The sequence below is a fragment of the Betta splendens genome, chromosome 4 (assembly GCF_900634795.4).
Source record: "Betta splendens chromosome 4, fBetSpl5.4, whole genome shotgun sequence".
NCBI lineage: Eukaryota > Metazoa > Chordata > Actinopteri > Anabantiformes > Osphronemidae > Betta > Betta splendens.
In genome coordinates, this window is record NC_040884.2 from 28131861 (window position 1) to 28148362 (window position 16502).

Below are 16502 nucleotides of genomic sequence, written 5' to 3' on the forward strand. Positions count from 1 at the left end.
TCAAAAGGCAGTGGTGCTAATCCCTCCCCGTTATTAAAGATGATAGCGCTATAAATGACAACACATGCAAAACTTCTCCCGACTCCAAACTCTGGGTCTGCGTATGTAAGTACTTAACACGACCGGGCTCCGGGGATGGAGCCGTCCTCGAGCTGGATTAATCAGGAGAAATGGGATGTTGATCCTATACAGTATGCAGTTACTCTCCCTCTTCCCCAAGTTTGTTCTTCTTCTCTCCTCTCTGTGGGGACGCGCTTGCCTGCCTGTGGACTGGAAACAGGAATGCAGGTTGTGGGAGCTCCTGTCTCTGCCCTGTACGCTGCAATTATCTCCACGAGCTCAGGAAGCTAATTGGAAGAGATGTGGGATAAATCCCAGCCTGGGGGAATTGTGCTAATTTCCCACTTTGAGCTGACCTAATAAGAGGACCATCCACTACCACTGGAATGACGGTACAGTAGCAGAGCGAGGCAGCGAGACTCTCTGTGAGTCGCATGCATCCAGTCGTTAATGACCCACACACTAACTGCACCAACACAGATTATGTTACAGCCCTCCTTCACGTCTTCCAGCACTCTGATAACATCCATGTGCACCAGCGTGGTATTTCTGGGAATCGAGTTCCGCCCCAGCTGACGCTGCCCTCATATTATTTTGCTCGACCGAACATCCCGAACAGCACGGACACTCGCTTCACGGATTCCTCCCGAGCAGTGAAGTGTGCACAACCACATCCATGGCTCCTCTGTGCATATGACACATCTAATCCTCCTCCTTCTGACTTCTAACAGGGAAGTCTCCATTCAGACACAACCGTAATCACATTAACCCCGTTTTTTTTTTGTTTTTCGTCCCACCGGGTGCCAAACCTGCAGCTTGAACTCGGTTCAAGGGCTCCGTTCGGTTAAGCTCGAACGGAGGTCGTCCAGGAATTAAAGACCCGCTGCATAGCCACAATTCATCTCCGAAAGTAAAAGAGAAAGGCATGTAAAACATATAATAGTAGTGGGGAGCGAGGCTTCCAGGGTAAACTACCGCTCAAAGGAGGAATCCTGTTTAATAAAACAATCCTGAGACGTATGTTTTTAACTAATAAGATGCTATTTCTTACATGCACCACAGGCTGTGGTTAAAAGACCATTGTCCCCAGTAATGTAACTGGGAGAGGACTGTGTCACAACACTGTGATGATATGCAAGTACACTAGACAAATAGAGTAACAGTAAAGAAAAAGCTACAAACCCCTCTCCACTTGAACCTTAATCCCACCAGTGTAACCTGGAAAGTGGTTATAGGTCAAGGGCCTGACACGGTGTTGGATCACTCAGATCACGGGATGTGCAGCATGTTACTGGGAGATGCTTTGAAGTTTTCTGGAGGAGTGATCACTTTGGATCATTTTCCAGCCTTTGTTGGGCATTTTAGTGATTATTTCTCGTGTATTAGTTTCTATTGATATTACCTCCAGTGAATCATGTGATGTGTTTGACTGATGGCTTTTATAGATTGTGAATCCCGGTGAGCATCAGCATTTCCACTCTCTCCTGGCACACAAGCAAAGCAGAATCTCTGTGTCGTGGAGTAATCAGAAGAAACAAGAGAGCTCAGAAACACCCTATAACAGATGTAAGCAATGACATGTGAACGTCTTTCCAAAGCCCAGCTCATAATGCCTTTTAATGAGCTTGTTTAACAAGCAGGGAAGTGGTTTCTGCCCCCCCCCCCCCGATATCCTGCCCAACTGAGGACAGGGATATCCCAGAGTTCAGCGGGGGCAGCATCAGTCTCCCCATCCCTATAGACACAAGCTTATTCACTGGAGAAAAATCGACCGAGGTCTGGACCGTGTCAGAATTCACTAAACACGCATCAGCCTTTGCCTTGCGGGTTCAGCCAAACCACTCACACTCCTGTGGAATGCCACCAGAACAATCTGCAGTAATCGATGTTTTCTCGAAAGCAGCCTCAGCACCGGTGAAAACATTCAGACACATCCGCGCACTGGGCAGGTCACCGCACAGAAACTCCAAACAATGGGATGGGATTTTTCCCAGAATACCTTCAAAAACCTAATATTAAGCAAGAACATGGACACACCTTTTCATTTTCACCTTCCTTGGGTAGAACTGGGACCCGGGGTGCGCGGCCATCTGCCTCGATCGGCTGGATACAGGATACAGGAACAACAACAAACAGAGAAGGGCTGAAAGGCCACCAAATGCACAGCTGCACAGAGGTTTTCACATTAAATGATGGTTGGAAAATGGATTTTTGATACACCAGCTTTACTTCAGGTGTCCTTGGGCGTATCACACTGTGTCTGAGCCAAACAGGATTTGATCTGAGGTTGATGTAAGAACATCTGTGTGCGTTATAACTTTTCAGAATGGAAAAACTTTGCCCTGCAAATTCCCCTGCTTTGCACTAATCCCCCCAGAGCAGCGGTGGACTTAGAGTTAAAGACTTAGAATGACACGTAGTGTAGTCACGTTAAACTGTCCAAGCCTTCAGCGCACATACACCCTCGCAAGCTTTAGCCGTGATTGCAGTAACATTGGGGCAAAGCCCTCATTTCCAGCGTGTAGCCGGGACAGAAATACTGCAAATACTTGAGCCTGCGTGAAGCAACGCCCTTCAGACTTACAGGCAGGTGGGGCTGGCACCACACTGGGCTAAGCTTTGATGACGACTGGAGTTCAAAGATTAAATACCTGTCGGCTCACATCCTCTTGTTCACGTTCTGCCTGCTCCAACTTCCCAACGCACCGGGTGGACATTAAACGTCTCAGGGTGAAGAAGATGAAACGCGGCCAGGTCTGAGTACAACAGTGCCACTGGTCACGGTAATAGATGGATGCACACCGTCAACAAAGGGTTAAGTTCTTCTCTGGACTTTGACTATCACAGATAAACTGGCACTGGCAGTGCACACAACTGTACCAAACACTGCACAGGCGAGGCTAGCGAATAGTTAATCACATTTCAGACTTTTACTTTGAAGGCATTTACACACACAAATAGGAAACTGGTGTTCCTGACACGTAGAAATCGATACCGGAGAAAACTTTGTTTTATTTTTTCCTTTTCAAGGCAAAAGGAAGGAACAGCGCAGTGAAACCACATCCCGTTTTCAACGCTTTGTCCCAAAACAAACAAAAAAAAAGAGTCCAGCCTCACTGAGCAAAATCAGTTGAGCGCCAAGGGCTCACGCTGCTAATAATCAGTCTGAGATTTGATAAACTCGCTATACACTTACACGCAATATATGTAATATCCGCTCTGCTCTGCGGCGGGAGAGAAGAGCTTTAAAGCAGCTCCCCTGAGGTTTTCTATAAGGCGCACGAGGCGAGACACTGGGGATATTATTGGACTGGTGTCTAGAGGAACCGTGAGAGGTACCCCTCAAATGAACCTACTGTTTAGAACTATAATATAAAATAATCATCCATTTTAAAGTTTGCTTTGAGGTGAGAACTGGACGCAGAGGTTCAAATTCTGCCTAGCATCATCAGCATACTTCCATTACACCTGCGCGCCTCACATTTCACATGAGTAACAGCTCTCTCCTGCACCCCCCCCCCCACCCCCCTCTATCTGTCATGTTAACGATCCTCCCGTTTGGGGTTCCTGATATTCCAGCTCCTCTCGGAGGATGCTGCTTGGCAGAAATACAGTTTAGAGCAGCGGAGCTGTTTCCTCATTGATTTTAGATCTGACCTTCCTGTAACCTCACGTAAAACAATCGCCCGCGTGCCCGAAGCCCCCCTCCCCACGCGGCAGGAGGAGGCCATCCAGCCCGTGGCCCAGACAGTCAAACATAGAAACATGCAACTTTATCACACTTCCCTCCTCACAGCAGTGAAAACACGCGGGGAGGACAATAGGGCCATACAGCCTGAGAATACAAACGGCCTCTCGCTCTCAGAGGCGGCCGATCCCTCCGAGGTGTCCGTCAGAAAAAAAAAAAAAAAAAAGTCAGGTATTTGAACAGCAGGTTGAGTGTTTGAGGTTGTCAAGGTTCTGGTTTGTGAGGGACCAGATGAATTAAGTAGAGGGTAAAGAGGTGAGCCAGGAATATCCAGCTGAGTGTTGGCCTCAGAGGCATGACTGTGCCAAAGCAGAGATGACAGGCTGTGGGTCATTACTCTGTGATTAAACACTGTACTGTAGCTGGGGGGGGGGGGGGGGCATATAATTGCCTTTTAAGCGTAGTGCGTCTCTATTCGGTGTGACCAGTGATTGCGCTTCTCTTTCATGAACAGCACCGCAATAAATAAAGGTGTCCGCTCGCGTTCCTCCACTTTTTCCACCGGGCTCGACTTCGCGCACATCTGTTTCTGCGCTGTCTTGTTATCACGGGCTTCGGCCGCAGCGGGGAGTTCGCTCCGTAATGGAGATCGTCGTGATGGATGAGCTGGAGTTCGGAGGGACCTCTGGAAAGAACTGTGGAACCTGCTTATGATATTTGACAAGGGTCCAAAAAGTCCTGGCGAGAGGCAGGAAAGGTGAAAACCTCGAGCTGAAAGGTTATAATCAGAGTGCGCTGAGTGCTTATTTGCTGCGTTCTGCTTCGCTATGACCTAAGCGGCTATTTCCAGTAGTGAACTGCACAATAAACAAACACCAAGCATTTTTTCCACACGCCAACGTTTTAGGGTGTGTCTCAATAGGAAGCGTGTAAATTCGACATGATGGTAGGAACAGGTTTGAGACGCAGCCTCCATTTAAAGCTCTCCTAAACTTAACTTTTACTGTCTCGTTGCTGAGGTGAGACATTTTTCCTCCTCAGAGTCCTTGCCTTTGCCTGTTTACCCTCTGAGGTGAGGGCCTGGGCTTTTGTCTGTGACATTCCTCTTTTTTGTGGACGCATGAACAACAGCGACACAGCTGTGGTGGAACAGCGGAAACGGTCTGCTGCCTATTAACCACACAGATAATTACTTGCAAATATGTAGAGTTATAGTCATTGAATCATTTTAGCTAGAAATGCAAAAACCTACTGTAGATGAGATGAAGACCCGTCAACTGGCTTGTGCTAAAGTAAATAGTTTTAAAGTGTTGTGTGCTGCAAATTTGTGATATGATGATCTTCTACATCGACAAATTGAAATTAGTTTCAGAAATGCTCAATCCAACGCTGACATTCGTTAACGCAGTGCGGCTACAGCTGATCTGGAAAAGAAATTGCTTTAGCGTTGTTGAAGCAGATTGTAAAAATAACACGCTCATCCTTCCAGCTACAGTATGTACTGTACATGTGTGCAATGTATGTATAAATGTAGCGCCAGTCAGGTTTAACAAAAGACACAAAAGGAGTATTTCTGGATATTGTGCTGCTCTGAATTAAGCATTTCTTTTATTGTATCATTCCCTGCACACAGCTGAGAGTCCACAGACAGGTCAGAAATAGCTACACCCTCTAGCTGAAGTTCACATTTATTGCTTCTCTACAAGCACCACAGTGTAATTTGTCCTTTTCTATGGGGCCTCGCTAAGTCTGTCAAAGGTCTGTAATGAGAAGCATTAGGCTTCTTACCGCTTGTTAATTGCTTTTCTTTGTCACAAATAAAGAGATGGGAAATCGCCCAGTCTGCACATTTCAGATAGCATCTCCTCTCTTAGCCTTTTCTTCCCCCATCTGGTTCTCTGCGCATTACATTGTCACGTTGGAATGGCAGTAATGCACGGCTCCCCGACCGCCTGTGACGCTCAGACAGTGAGCAGTCACCAGCGAGCATGAGCAGCGCGGTGAGCCACTAACAACTGCGCACAACCAGGACATGTTGTGAAGCTGGAAGGCAGAGGGCTGAGGGCTGGGAGCCGTTCCAGGCCCTTATCTAGGGTGGTACCTCAGCGACATGCGTGTCAGGCCTAGCGTGAAGGTTGGTCTTCAGCGTTGGGGTTTAGAATCATGTGAAATAGATATGTCTTACGGACCTACAGTGTGTGAAGTGAAAAAAGGAAAAAGGAAGAGTTTGACCTCACGTGGCTCCTTATACCTTTTACAGTAGCTAGCTGGCATTGGTTGATTAGCACTGATTAAACAACAGTGTTTTGACTTTACAGTTGATCTTGGGTAAAACTCCATGGAACTGGGCCAAAGACTATAGAACAAGTATCAAGTAAGTCAGTTCATGAAGTCAGTCTCTCATGGTAGCATTTTATTGAGGTTCACTATCTCGAGGTTCGTTTTCCTTCCTTATCTTATCTCTCCTCACTTAGATCCCTGTGTAGGTTGTGTTTATGGCTATCAGCAGATAAAGACAACAGGTGCCAGCACACGCCGAGCTCCTGCTCGTACAGTTCACCCTCTTCTCTGGCACAAGGTCGTTTGCTCTAAATGACTTGTACAGTATTTATTGCTGACAGCATCGTCTGCTACACATATACTGTACACCCACACACGCTGTCATACACCAGTCATTACGGCAGAGAGCAAAGTTTACCAGGCTGTTTTTAGAGAAGTGTGTTTAGTAGATTTTTTAGCAGTCAAGCAAATAAACCTCAACTTGCCCATCTGAGCTGGATCTCCCAGTTGGATGAATGGACCCATGCAAGAAGTGCCAGGCTTTAAATGGGAGCTTTTGAATGGACTGATAGAAGAGGACTGTACAGCAGATTAGACATGATTCTGTACTAAGACTCGCATCAGCAGGTCAAGACCCCTGAGTTCTGCTCCACATTACAACACACTCCTATTCTCCTCTAGAATCCGTCAGCTCCTTGCTGTTTCATAACCTGTTTCCTAAGTTTCCACCCCTTCGCTTTGCCTCCATCATCATTTCCATCCTCCTGTATGTCTGTCTTCTTTTGCACAGCAAAATAACATAAAGTAAGTTGGCAGAATTGTAAACAGGGATGTACTCACAAGATGGTGCAAACATTACGTAAATTTTAGATCCAGTGAGAGTCTCACAACAATTATCAGAATATCCAAACTCAGAAGTCCAGTCTAGTAAAACAGAAGGTCAGTCAGAGTTACATCTAATTCAGAAGATCAAACACAGGTCCTAGTCTCCCTCCATAAGGCAGACAATGGCCAGATCACAATCACAGTTCAAAGAACTTACATCATACAAACCATGTCCATAAATCAAAGTATTTCACATCCTCCAGACAGAATCTGAATCCAACCTTCCAAGAATCATCCCAGTCCAAATCCCATTTAGAGAAACAGGAAAGCAGAGATAATCAGAGGCAGGTCTGTAAGAACAAAGGCAGAAGCAGATCTCAGTATCCAGGTATTCCATAGAGTCAGAGTACAGGTAGAAACCAGAAGGCACCAGATGCCAAATCAAAAGCTAAGTCAAAGAACGAAGTTCATCAGGCAATACCGGGTCAAACATCAGTGTGTGGATCAACAAACAATCTGGGAAACTGTGAGCAGAATTATTGAAACACAGTCAAGCTGGCACTCATTACTATGGTACAAGAAATGGAGGTGAGGGATTACAAAATAAGAGCTGGGGACAGGAAGTCAAGCTGATGACAAAAACAATTACTGTACCACTGAGCTGGCCCCGTGGTCTCATCTGACAACAGGACATTGTGCCAGGAGGCTTCTGAATGCTTTAGGTGCAGTTTTTCATGTTTAGAGTCTGTCAGGTCTGTCTAGCTGTCTAACTGTGGACTGCATCTCTTGGGGTTTCTTGTATTTCTCTGAACACAGTGTGACCTTTGAAGGCTCCCACTTACGACTTGTGAATGATGTTTAAGTTTTCTCCTGACAGCTCATTGCTCCAGACCAGCAAATATCCAAAACATCTGCCTTTTGAAGATGTCTGCACCCCTATTGATGAGCTCAGCTCATCTTAGATTTGTCTAAGGATTAATTTTGAGGCAAAGGTGCAAGTTCTGTTTGTCCTATTAGGTTTATTAATCTGATGAAAGCTTCTAGGATCAGATGATTTGGACTTTTGCCCATTTCTGTAGCTACACCTTGTTTGTGACTGCAGAGTAGCTCTGACACTTTTATTCCTCAGTACACTGTGTATGTTACCATTTAAATCAACCCATAACTACATTTCAACAGCTTAAACAAAGCAGCCGGCCACATGAGATGGCCCAAGGGCACTACAGGCGCTATGATAACAGGTAAATGAGCAGATGTTTGAGCAGTTTAGTCCTTGCACAGAATGATGTGTGTGTAAAGTTAGGGACCATGGAGAGCATCCAATCCCAGATGCAACAGATCCAGAGCCAGAGCGGGTCTAGAGGCCCCATGGGCCCTTGTAAAATTAGAGTATTTGGAATGCAGTGGGTTTTGCAGAGCGGGGGAACCGCATCCATGTAGCAGCTCAGCTGGGATGAAGCTGGCGGGGAACACCTGTCTCCAGATTGGACCGACTCGCAATCTCTGAGCCTATATCGTAAACAAGACTTTTCCTTGGGCAGTTGTGTGCATGCATGTGTGCGTGTGCGTAGAAACAGCCGATCAGCAGAAAGAATAACATCTGTTCAGAGTCGTAAAAGCTCTTGTTCTTTATGTCTGGCTCATTTTGGAGGACGATTGGGTTAATCAAAGGTTTTACTGTGTGAATGACGTTGGGCTTTAAATGACCTTTCAGTGATGGGTAAAGGTGACGAAGTACATTTAAGAACTGCCTCATTATACTTGTAGCTAAAGACAGTAGATACTATCACTATATCAGCTGTTTTGCCCTTAGGACATAAAAATTGTAACATCAATATCATTCACCAGTTGGCCAGTAACACAGATGTACTGAAAGTACTGATACACATAGATGCCTTATCTGGCCTCATGAAATCTATTTGTCACATGTTGCATATTCAAATGATAGAGAACACCATAACTATGTGCAGCCTGTGGGTGTTCCAATGGTAGAACTAGAAGAGAGAGACCGGCTTGTCCTCCCAAAGGTGCTGGAGCCAGAGATGGGGTCTCAGCTCAACACGGCTGCATCTGACTGTGGGAGGACGTACTGTACCCACGCAAACACGGGGAGAACACGCCAACTCTACACAGAAAGGCACGTGGGCGACCCAGGACTTAAACCCAGGCCTGTGGGCTGACGTTCAATTGACTGAATTTAATCAAAATGAGCAAATACGTTCTGTAATATGACATTTGACAATCTTTTTAGCTACCAAAGTAATATCCACTGACATGTACAGAAAGAACAAAGTATTCTAAGATCACCCAAAAGATAAAGTTCAATAAAGGACGGAGCAGCACTGGGGAGAAAAGCAAAAAGACAATGCTCACGTTACTTCTTCAAATTAAAGCATCTCGTGGTTCCTCACAACGTGTGATGTCATGTTAAGCTGAATGTGTTCGCTCATAATGCTGGAGCTCAGCAGACTCGCCTTCATTGGCCACAGCAGAGCTGACACATTTTCCTGCGCTGCTCCAGCCCCTGCAGCACTAATTTATTGATTCCTGTTGGCCATTATTGCTTTTACTACTCGAGGGCTCAACCTTACCTATTAACTTCCCACAAATAACGGCGAGCACACCCTGCCCCGCGGACTCGTCCACCCTGCGCCGCCAGTAATGATTTTCAACTGTAACCAGGGCACCAAATATTTAAAGCTCTGTTTTTGTCTGTTTTTCATGGGGGGCTGTTGTGTTTATTATGTCGCATTCTTTCACACGAAGTGAACAGGCGGGAGTCGGGGCGTCCTCGGCTCCATTCAGGAGGGCATTACCATGTTCTTTGATGGACTTCATTGGGCCCAAAGGAGAAGGACATAACCCTGTTTATTTAAATGCACAGCTTTGTGAGCCCTTAAATGCTGCTCTGTCTTCCTTCCTCAGTCACTGTTCCACCATTCACAGCAAAAAACAAAAACCTTTGACCCCTTTGCTCTGCCTCGTTTTGTTGCTCCATTGGACCGCAATTCTTGTGCTTCGTAGATTTCTCAATTTAACAGTTCTCCAGTAAAACGAGGCCGCTTCTCTTTAGACCTGCCTTTGGCTTTGCTGGCTGGGTCTCTGTGCCGTTCTGGTGGGAACCTGCGCTTAAAGACCCCGTATCGCTGTGATGTTCCGATGGGAACGCTTGCCCCGGTGACACCGCCGCGGTGGGTTGCAGCCTTTCTTCTCTCGCGGCTCAGCTTGTTGCAATTACAAGCGTAAGCAAAGACGCCGAGGTGATTCCCAGCCAGCGGTTGTTCTTCTTCCAGGTAATAGCGGGATTAGCCACAGTATTTCTGGAGGGGGTTATTATTTGAACTCTTGCTCAATGCAGTGCAGGTTTAACAGGTCATTCTCTTCTGGATTATTACAAACTTTCATCTCCCAAGAGGTTTTAAACATCATGTCTTAATCCAGCCCCGCTTTTATTTTTGAATGTGAGCTCTGAGTCCAACGCCTTCAGGGATATTCATGGCTCACCTCTTAAAGTAATTACATCAAAAGTGCAGAGCTAACTTTAATATAAATGTAGCATTAATTTTATCTGTTGAAAGACTCTTAACACGGTCAAAGGAATCACATGTGAGTTAAGTCTGTCCTCATTTGGAAGCTTTGTGTGTATTAGCCCAGCACTGTTAGTGTCACTTTATGAGCGACTTTACAAGCTAGTTGCAGCTCTGCTCCCAGAGGACGATGGAGAGGCCTTGAACAGGGCTTGATTGGGCTTGGTCTAAAATCAACACTAGTATTATACGCTTCAATGGAAACAATACCAGTAAAAGACTTCTCGGAGGAGCACTGCCACGGTCAGTCCCTTTGTGGCCAGCCCCCTCCTCTCCTCTGCATCAGCATTACTTCCAGCAAAACACACATCTACTGCAAAAACAACAATACACCTGGAACAGCTAAAGAATAGCGGCGACAGCACGGTACGATCATCGACCATGTGCTGAAAAACGAGCTCCTGAAGCAGCTCTAAATATGTTGCCCCACCACAGAGAGGGTGTGAAAGATCCTGAAGCGGAGGCGAACAGGGAAGCGTGGTAATACGAGGTGTTTTATGATACCGCCAGGGTTAGCTTGATAATCGTGAAATATTGTAGCAGCGCTGGGGCCCCGAAATTCAACCTTCAGGATCCCAGGCAGTGTTTCTCTTAACAGCGTCATAAATTAGTTTGGCAGGAAGGGTTCTAAACTACAGGACAAGACAAGTGTCACGGGCGTGAAGCGAGACAGAACGCACATTAAATGTAACATACAGTATAAGTGTATGGGTCTCACTGCATAGAATGGAAAAGCAGCATCCATTTGATTAGTACAGTATACCATTGCTTGGATAAAATATAGAAAATATCTAGCATAATCGTATCATCAAACTCACTCTGCTTATATGACCCAAAACATTACAACAAAGATTACAGTCTAATCCCTTTAATAAAGATCACTACAAACAAGTTATCAAATCACATTTAGCCTCATACAGTAATTGCTGTCACAGATCAGATGTATGTGGGAGAGAGGTGAAGGCTGCATTCAGTGATTTGTTCTTTTTAACCATTATGCATTAACCATCATTTAAGTTTGGAATGAAGGACATTTGTGACCATAAACAGGCCGTGTCTGTGAGGAAGACAAGTGTGGGTGGAGCTTCAGTAAACTCTCATGAAGCAAGCAGGATTTCTATGGAGTGAACAGTGTCCAAGAACCGCTTCTGACTTATGTGTCCTCACACAGGGGGGTCGGGTACCCCCCGATCCGGTCTGTGTCGAGTTTATTCACTTCCTATTCGGTCCCTTAGTGGCAGCTGAGATTCATTCACAATAATATGTGTACACTTCATATAACATATGCAGAAAGCTGAGGGAATCTACTGTGTACAGACACTTTGATCGCATTAGTGACACAGAGGAAAGGTTCTGTCATTAAATTGTTAAAACGCTGTGTGTCGCTGCTACACATTTAATTTGGTGAAGTGAGGGGGTGAATCTGCTGAGTAATAGCTGAACTTACATAACAGCAAACAACAATATGTGAAATGTTGAAGCTGTGCACCTACTGTACATTCTAATGAAGACATGCAAAGGTTCTGTGCAGGCTGATCCTGGGCCTCACCTTAAAGCCCCTGGATCAGTAGAAATGCCTTGGACTTACTGAGAGGATCCTGGCCAGGCCCGCATTAGACACACAGGTGGGGGTGTGGCGAGCACAGTTCATGACAGTGAGGCGGGGAGGGTCAAAGGGAGGCCATTAGCGCCGGCTTGGTGGTCTGACCATGACAGTTGAGGCTGGGGGGATTGGGGCCCGGCCGCGGCGGTGGGTTATCACAGTCTCCATCGTGCACCTCCCAGGTTCTGGTGACATGTTATGGTTATCAGTGACAGCGGCTTACAGCCAGTTACACTGAACAAAGCGCCGGTCACATGGCTGATGGAGGACATGGCTTCGGGCTCCGGTTCGGCCTATTCTAATTCTAAACCCGCGTACACATATGCAAATGTGCACATACACATGAGCTGAAGCACATCCAAGAGGTTTGTCCCCACTGTTTGAATCGCCTGAGACTTTTCTGAAGGTTGCTCCCTGAGTAAGAATGAGTCATTGGCCTCACAATGGGCCACAGTGACAGCCCGTCCTCCGCGGAGCACTGATAGCGGGAGAATGCCACTCTGGGAGGGTGTTAGCCGCTTTATATTCGCTCCACGCTGAGGTCCTAACCCCCTGTGTCGGCCCCCCTCACCCCTCACCTCCTGTCTCCTCTAATGTGGCTTTATTGACTGTGACACACTGAGCATGGAGACGATGACCGAACAATTAAAAGTGCCCCCGCAGGAACGGACCCTTAGAGTCACAAACCAAAGCTGTGTGTGTGTGTGTGTGTGTGTGTGTGTGTGTGTGTGTGTGTGTGTGTGTGTGTGTGTGTGTGTGTGTGTGTGTGACGGACAAGTGCGGCGGGCAGAGACCATCCCCCGTCAGTCCGTGGATGTGAAACAGAGTTTGGAGCGTTCTGATCTACATCAGCGTCACCAGAGACAAGTCACTGCAAACGCCGCCTCTCATCTTGGTTAAATTATTGGGATCAAGAGGATCGTGTGATCGCGCGGTGCTATTGTTAGCTGATAAGCATAACTCAAGCCTGAACTCTTTAATCCAAGCGTTTCGTAGACGTCTTTCCCGAGATTACTCTGTGACACGTTCGATTGCGCGTCTGAGCCCCCACAAACTGGGTTATCAGCGGAATAAAGCTGGGCAAACATCTCAGCGATCAGCTTGTGACGTGTATTCAGCTGCCGCGTGAAGCTCTCTCTCGCCGGACAGACAGACTTCAAATGAGCGGGCAGACGTAAATGTTCGTTTTGACGGAACAAGCGCGCATTCATAGGCGTGGACGCGCGTCTGTGCGGCCTAATCTCGTCTTTGTTTTAGTTGCAGATCTGGTTCTGTCCGGCCGCATGTAGACTAAATGCAAAGCAAAACCCCATAATGAGGCTGCTAATGGTCTGCGTGACCTCCGACCTCCTGTCTCAGTTAGGGTCTTCCCAGGGCCACGGGCCAGCCGCATAATCGCTTCCATGAACTCCTCCTCGGCCTTTCAAATGTGACTTTTAGCCCGTCGGAGAGCTAAATGTTAATTCTGCAAACTGCAGCTCATGCTCTCCTGTCACTTGTCGTCAGGTTTGATTATGTTCATGAGCGGTTGTTTGTCCTGCTTTATTAGTTTACCCTGCGATGAAATGATCTGTGTTTCATTACAACCTCCTGGAAACAATCCTGTTGACAATTTGGACACGGTTATTCACCACCCCTTAAACATGAAGACACAAAGCAAACAAGGAAGAGAATCTGAATGCAGAATGTATTATTGTTAAAGATTTGGGTGGAGGTAATACTAGACAAGGTTTCCTTGGGGTTTATCTTTAGAAAACTCCATTAAAACCAGTAAAAGATCATCTGGTTGAAAGATGTTTCACATTTTACTCAGTGAAAGATGCTTTTTTTCCTAACAGCACCGAGACTGTTTCATTACTGTTAGTGATGACATCAGACCAAAACAACTGGCTCTTTTATCTTACTTGGGAACAGTATGAATTGGATTTGCAGGCTTTTAAAAGAATTGCCTGAAACGGAGTTCGGCTCTGAGATGCGTGGCCATGGTAACAGGTATGAAGAATTTACTTTTCCTGTGTGCGTGTTCGGGCTCACGGAGGAAATGATTAACTTAGCAAAAGCTTTTTGGTGAGACTTTTTCATTTGAGCAGTCACAGGTGTGTGACAGTTTAAAGTCTGAGGCCAATGCAAGGCAATGGTTGGCTGCTGAGCATCAAAGTAGTGAACCACAAAATGTTTAATGAAATATTCCATATCAAATGATGTGACAAAATTACTGCATAAAATAAACATTTCCTTGACGTGTTTGCTCTTCGCTTTCTGTGCTTCCTTCATAACGAACCAATATTTTGTACTCCCAGCGGATCAAATGACTGCATGCTAGGTGAAATCGTTCCTGGTGACAGACCTGCAGCTAATGCAGACTCTAGAATTTCAAACACCAGACAGAACGTTCAAGCATCTTTGAGCTCTGGTCTGGTTTCAGATTGGGAAACTGTTTTGTTTCATCATAACTGATAGGGCAGCTGCAAACTGTAGGAGGCGCTAGGTCGCCGTGAAACAGGATTTGCTTTGTGAGTTATAATATATAAGGTTTTCTTTGCAATAGTCATCAAACGTTGCGTTGAGTGTAGAGAGACTAAGCAGAAGACACAGAGCCTATAATGTAGGATTATAATAATGAGCAAGGCTCCCACTGATTGCCAACCTTGAAATGCTCTTTGCCCGTCTTCTGTGCACAGTTAGAACTAATCTCTTAACCTAAACTTGAACTTAAACTAACCTCTTCCCATTAACTCTGTGTGATCAAACCCTTTATTTCACTTAATCTCCTGATACTTGGCAAAAATGCATGACTAAAGGCCTCATTGCCCTAAAAATGTTACTATAAAGAATTGTGTATTGACGTTTTTTTTGGTGATCTACACACTAAATGAACAAAAACAGAAATGATTATGAGGAATGTGTTTTTCTGTATTTTGTAGTAGTGTGTATATTTAAATGACATCACTTAGGACGGAGGAACCCTTCCTACCTCTGTTTGCCCACTACTGCCATCTACTGGCGACTGCTGTGTCGTTCCCCAGTCCTCCATGATGCGTCGGCCACCTGCACTGATGGGCCATTACAGCACGGTGACCTGCTGAGCATCCCGCTGCTGATACCAGAAGGGGCTTTAAACAAGTAATAGAAAACCCAAAATACACAAACGAAAAGTGGTGAAATCCGGTGGACGTGAAAGAAAACTCCCCGTTACGTTAAAAACGCACTGCTCAAGAGGATTATCACATCCAAACATGACCTCAGAGCAGTTGTGTGAGAGTTTGAAAGTCTAAAACCCAAGAACAGACAGACGATAAAAAGGCAAGTGATGGAGAAACCAGCACAGGAGCTTTTCACTGTGAGGAGATGGGGCTTCTTCAGGTGTGGTTGAATTAATAAAACGAGACACACAAGTCTTTCCCCAGGCCTCGTTAGTAACTGCTGCTGTGGAGCACAGAGCTCAGGTTTCCTCTCACATTTTAGAAGCTGCAAGGTGTTTGCTCAGCGAGAAAATAATGCCCGCTATGTTGTAAATGATTAAATTAAAGCTTAAACCACAACAGAAAGACATCTAACCCTTTAGAAACACAAACAGCTTGTAAAAGCATGGCTGCTAAACATCACAGCATGTTTTCATTGAGAAAGAAGGAAAGAAAGCTGGGGACATTTTAAATTTGAATGCCTTTTGAGACAGTGCCCCCCTCTGGATCGACTTAGAGGAATTAGACGGGACATGAGTTGACGCTCTAAATACGAGCGGTTATGAGCTAACGAGCAGCTCAGCTGTCACAATAAAGCCAGAGTTTTAGTGGACGGTGCTGTTCACACCTTTCGCTCCTCTGCACGGAGCAAAGATTGATGCTCACAGTGTAATTCAGAACATCTGCCTCGGCGCTAAAGAGGACGTGGATCTGCTCATAAAATTCCTCAGACAGACAGCGTGTCATTGCGTGATCAACTGTCTCTGTGCGCGTCCGCTGAGGTCACTGTCCTCACACCCGAAGTCTGACATGAGCCCAGAAGACTGTGCCTGAACGAGGCGAACGCTGAAGGCCTGTGAGGCTCGACCTGAAGACTGTGAAGCAGCATCCCGGATTCCAGAGGTCAAAGAAAGAAATCTACACTAACGTAGTGTAAAATACACTTCAGAGCAGAGCAGAGTATTCAGCATTTGGCAAAGGGTTTGGTGATCATATTTATACAACCTATGAAGTATTTTTTAAATAAATATGAGGTCAATTTAGTACAACCATGAGGCTAAACAGTCTTTAATCGTCCAAAATCCACCTACAGCACTGTTGAAGTTCCACAATTACAATATTTTTGTTGTTTTTAAATTCAAACAAAACATAAATGCAGTACACGTCCTGACCAGCAACAACTAACATGCATTAACTGAGCCCATTTATCGATTACTGGCACTTGGCTCAGGCTGCACAACGTGGTGGTGAGCGACTTTTATTTGTGTTCAGTTTTT